Consider the following 5,685-nt stretch of genomic DNA (forward strand, 5'->3'; position numbering starts at 1 on the left):
CCACTAGTTCCAAAGATATGGGCTCATTTACCCATTAGCTGAGACAATTTTTTAAAACTCTGGAAAATTCGCTCAAATTTCATAAATAATTTTCTCTAGTCTTTCACATGATGTTTTTCTTATGTGAATTTGGACGAGGATTACTAATTTGCAGGTCGCACTTAGCTACGACCACTAGTTCTAAAGATATGAGCTCATTTACCCATTAGCTGAGACAATTTTTTAAAACTCTGGAAAATTCGCTCAAATTTCATAAATAATTTTCTCTTGTCTTTCAAATGGTGTTTTTCTTATGTGGAATTGAGCGAGGATTTCAGTTTTGACAGTTAAAATCACCCCCGCCTACTAGATTGAGTCAAATTTGACAAATCGTGTAAATTGTGTTTAGCCTCTCGTAAAAGTCGTCCAATCAAAGTTTTTCCGTTATGTTTATGTGTGTATTTTTAATTTGTTGTTTGTTCCGTTTTCTGTGTCTCCTTTCATTCATTGTATCGTTTCATAATTGAGTGTATATTCGGTCCTCTTTATGACTGTAATGAGTTAACATGACACGAACACCTATAGATATAAACAGATGATGTACATTTCCACATTAAGCTTTGAAATACACGACGACGACTATGATTTTAATGGGCAATGACATGGCCGGTGCGTTTGAATTGGAATAAAACGTGCTGATTAGTCGCTACCGGATGGAACATGGCCGCCTCTCTCCTATAAAACGCTTTTAATATCGAACATCCGACCTACGATGGTTATTAGTTGGGTTTTTGAGCGCCGCACACACTACCAATTCGATTACCTTTTAATATTATGGGAGGTATATCAAAGGGCGGCGTTGTTGTGGAAAAAGTTTTAAAAGCTGACGACGAACGAGATTAACGTTAATGCACGGACGATGTCGAAGACATGCTGAGTGCTAAACGCGACAACGGGTTCGATGACTAGCACCTAGGGGGGCGCTAGGGGGGCAATGAAACGTACAGAATGAGAATCAGCGGGTTAAAATCCACCAGAATTGTGGTTTTCCCGAACAAATTAGGCCATTTTTTGAGTTACCCAAAAAAAGGGACATCTTTTTTTTCCAAACTAGATGGCATAAGTTTGCAAAATTTGGTATTAACTAATAGAGCAATGAAACAAACGGAAGACAATAAGCGGATGAAAATCTCAAAGAATTGTAATTTTCTCAAACAAATTGCGGAAGTTATTGAGCTGCCCCAAAAAGGGACATGAGGATGTCCCTTTTTTCAGACTAGACGGCATAAGTTTCTAAAGCCGGTCATTAATAAATTGAGGCAAGTGTAAAATGATGCCGTACGTGGCACATCATCATTTCTATTGGATTTTGCAGAAAATGGTGTAAGAAGTGATGAAATATTGTCGAGTAAGGTGTTGTCGTTTTATTGGTGATTATGTTGGCAGGCCGTCGTCTCCGGTGCGGTTTAATCAACATCGTGACCTCCGGTGCACCTTCCATCATTTGTCGTGGACTTTCTCATTTGTTTCAAGCTGATTTGTCTGGTTCTCATCGGCGTAGCCGTCGGCTGGAAAAACACTGCGGTGACACCTCCAAGTGACATCCAATTTCCAGCGCGTCATCGCTCCTCATTCCGTCTTGACAAAAGAGCCCGCGGCGGCTGACTGAGTATTCATCACACTGAAAGAAAGACACTGCAAATCACACCGTAATCAGGTGTTTTAATACCAAATTCCGAAATGCAAATGTCGAATTGTAGTCTAAAGTTTAAATCCCTTGGACAAACACGGACACACCTAAATCTATAACCGCGCTACTCTCACTGGATTATCGGCGAACAGATCAGAAGCAACTCACCGGAATCTGATGTTTAAATGGTCCAGGATGGACGTTTCGTGTTCTCTCGACGACTCAAATTTATAAAAACGGACCGCAATTTTGAAGTAAATTGGATACGGGAGGTGACAAAGACCTGTCAACTACACGGACTACATCAAAACGTAAATAAATTCAGAGAGGGATGAGAATTAACCAACCTTTCTTTTTTATGCTGCGTTTCGACCGCAATATTTGCACTTTGAGCGTTTTTTGCAAAATCAATTGAAACTAAAACTCCTCTAACGTAAAATGATTCAAGAAAATCAACACACCCTTGAAAAAATATCGTCAAATAATTGTCAACTTGAAGGTCATTACTCCGAAAAAGCAACATTTTCGTTCTACTTGCAAGTTTTTGAGAAGTTTTACGTAAAATAATACGAGGAATCTGTAAAAAAACACTTTTCTAGGACTAAGATTTCCAAAGATTTCGTCAAAAAACCGCAAGAGGCGTGTTAGGTCTTGAAAAAATCAAACATTTGCGATTTGCTTTAATTTTTTTTGAAGAAAATTAGTTAAAAATATGTTCCCTATGTAAAGTGATCCAAAAAATTTAATAATATAAGAATTATTCAGGTAAAATAAACCAACGAAAAGATATAGTAAAATATTTGCTAATTTATGGTCTTTTCCCTGAAAAAAAGCAACATTTCAGGTTTGCAGGTTTTTTAGAACAATCTACTGGCGATTGTCCATTTTTACATAAAATAATACGAGGAATCTAAATCTGTAAATATTGCCAAAGATATTGTCGAAAAATTGCAAAGATCTGTTTGATTCTAAAAAAAATAGTAAACATTTGCGATTTACTTATAGTTTTTCGAAGAAAATTCAATGAGATTTATGTTCGCTTATGTAAAATGGTCCAAGAAATTCAACTGTGGAAGAATTATTCCTCTAGACAAGCCGTTTAAGAAATGTCATCAAATATCTGCCAATTTAGGGTCATTGTTCCGAAAAAAACAACATTTACCTGCAAGTTTTTGCGAAGTTTTTACTAAAAATTATCCTTTTTTACGTAAATTAATATGAGGAATCCAAATTTGTAAAAAACACTTCGCTACGAATAACATTTCTAAAGATATCGTCAAAAAACCGCAAAAGTCGTGTTGGGTCTTAAAAATAGCAAACATTTGCGATTTGCTTAAATTTTTTTGAAGAAAATTATATGAAAAATATGTTTCTTTATGTAAAATGATCCAAAAAGTTCAGTAGTGTAAGAATTATGCAGATAAAATAAACCGTTGAAAAGATATAGTAAAATATTTGCCAATTTATGGTCTTTTCCCTGAAAAAAGCAACATTTCAGGTTCACTTGCAGGTTTTTTAGTAAAATCTACTGGCGACTCTCCATTCTTACATAAAATGATACGAGAAATCTAAATTTGCAAGAATCATCACTCTAAGGCAAATATTTCCAAAGATATTGTCGAAAAATTGCAAGAATTTGTTTGATTCTAAAAAATTGCAAACATTTGCGATTTGCTTATAGTCTTACAAAGAAAATTTAATGAGATTCATGTCCGCTAATGTAAAATGGTTCAAGAAATTTAACTGTAAAAAAATTATTTTTTTAAGACAAGCCGTTTAAGAAATATCGTCAAATATCTGCTAATTCATGTTTTTTCCCTGAAAAAAGGAATATTTCAGTTTCACTTGCAGATTTTTGAGAAAAATCTACTGGCAATTGTCCATTCTTACGTAAAATGATACGAGGAATCTAAATCTTTAAGAATCATTCCGCTAAGACGAATATTTCTGAAGATATTGTCTAAAAACCGCAAAATTCGTGTTGATTTCATCAAACAGCTAACATTTGCAATTTACTGATAGTTTTTTGGAAAAAAATATATAAAAAATATGCTTTCTTATGCAAAATGATCCGAAAAATGTAATAGTAATAGTATTATTCTTCTAAAACAAACTGTTGAAAAGATATAGTAAAATATCTGCTAGTTTATAGTTTTGTCCCTGAAAAAAACAACATTTCAAGTTCACTTGCAGGTTTTTGAGAAAAATCTACTGGCTATTGTCTATTCTTATATAAAATAGCTAACATTTGGGATACTTATAGTTTTTTAAGAAAATTATATGACAAATTCTCTAAAACAAGGTATAATTCGTTTAAAATGTGTATTTTTCTTTCAATTACGATTTAAAAAATTATTTTAAAATAAATTTTCTCAAGAAGAAAATGAAGTCATGATCGCAGCATCGCTAAAGTTTGTGTAGTTTTAAAAGTTTTAGTCGAAATCCGTTATGCACGGTTGTAGACAATGTCACTATCGAATTATGCAAAATTCCCGTCAACTTAGTTGCAGTCTTCCAGGTCTGCGAAGAAGTCAGTCTCGTGTTGTAAATTTGTTTCCTTCAACCGCATAAACAGCAATAATGGAATTGACCCTCAGTTCAGGAGTTAAAGGATAACAAGGGTCGAAAGGTGCCCTCGTTCTCGAGACAGGTCGTGCGTCGTCCAGTATTTTATAGTCCCGATTCAAGAAAGCGAATTTTTTTCCCTACTCCTACTACTCTTCCCCCTTCTTTTTCGTGAATTATGTCCTTCGAGTCGATCCCTCGCATTAGCATAAAACACGCTTTATAATAAATTGAAGCGTTTAAATAAAATGCATAATTACTTTAACCTACTTGCGGTGCATTGAATCGTAAAATAAAACGAAAAAGTACCTGACGGAACTCAACTTTAAGTAAAAGCATTTGCATTTTTCTCGTTATTTCGTCCTTTCTTCATCACTTCCGCCGCAATTTGTTTAAGTCGACGAAAGACGACTATTACCCCCACCCCCCACCCAACCATGAGAATTCGATTGGTGTCAGATATGGCGAGTGTGTGATGCCAGATTAAAAACATAAAATTCACCAAATCCGAGTTGAAAAATTTTAGAAATTTTCGCAGATTTCAACTTAAAAATTTGCTTAAACCTTGGAAAAAAAGCAAAAATGACCTAGTTGCTTGTTTTCGACAAAATTTTGCGAAATAATTGCGTTTCTAGCTAAAAAAAATGCTAAAATAATGTAATTCTAGACTTAATTTCTTGATTATTTAGTTTGTTTTAGTGAAATCTAGCGAAAAAACTGATATTTTCGGGTAAATTTTGTTTATTTTTGTCCAAAATCAGTAAAACATTAATTTCACTCCTGTTTGTGATATTTACGCGTGTTTGGACAAGATTTTACAAAATAAATGAACCTCTGGTTCAAGAAACAAGTTTAAAAATGATATCAATTTCGATTTAATTTTGAATTTTTTTGGCCTATTTTGAACTTTTGGTGTTTTCATCTCTTAAAAACATCGTTAAACACTCGAAAAAGACAAAAAAACTCGTTTTTGGGATATTTTGTTGAATTTGTGGCTTGTGGCAGTTGTCATTTTTGACTCTGTTTAGTAATATCTTGTAAAAAACAAATAGAACTATTTTTAACACATTTGGTGGTTTTTGATTATTTATTTCTTCGAGAAAATTTGACGAAATAATCAAGCTTAAGCTTAAAAGTTAGGTAAAAATATCATAAGACAATCTTTTTTTATAACAATTTAGTGATTTTTGACACGCAATGACAAACTGTTGCAAAAAAACAGTTTTCGGCTTAAAAATCTGCTTGAACTTTCGAAAAAGGACAAAAATTATATCATTTTCGGCCTAATTCTGTGTTTTTTTGGCTTGTTTTCAACAAATTTTGCGAAATAATTGTGTTTCTAGCTGAAAAAGTATGCGAAAAAGACAAAAATAAATTGTCATTTTCAATCCTGTTTAGTAAAATCTTGGAAAAAACCAAACAGAACTATCTTAAACCAATTTGGTGGTTTT

General features: G+C 33.5%; 1 protein-coding gene and 1 long non-coding RNA gene across 6 annotated transcripts in view; one reads left to right on the top strand and one right to left on the bottom strand.

Moving 5' to 3' along the window:
* Positions 1-5,685, top strand: part of LOC123009669 (zinc finger protein 1) — a 299,559-nt gene that overhangs the window by 243,551 nt on the left and 50,323 nt on the right. The gene's annotated exons all lie outside the window — the stretch shown is intronic.
* On the bottom strand, positions 1,404-1,928 carry LOC123009671. Its single transcript, XR_006413030.1, has 3 exons — positions 1,838-1,928; positions 1,709-1,782; positions 1,404-1,660 (listed from the first exon to the last, which is right to left on the bottom strand). It is a non-coding gene; the product is annotated as an uncharacterized LOC123009671 (long non-coding RNA).

The sequence above is a fragment of the Tribolium madens genome, unplaced genomic scaffold (assembly GCF_015345945.1).
Source record: "Tribolium madens isolate multiple individuals breed KSU strain unplaced genomic scaffold, Tmad_KSU_1.1 Scaffold_7;HRSCAF=85;Tcas5.2_LG10, whole genome shotgun sequence".
Classification (NCBI taxonomy): Eukaryota; Metazoa; Arthropoda; class Insecta; order Coleoptera; family Tenebrionidae; genus Tribolium; species Tribolium madens.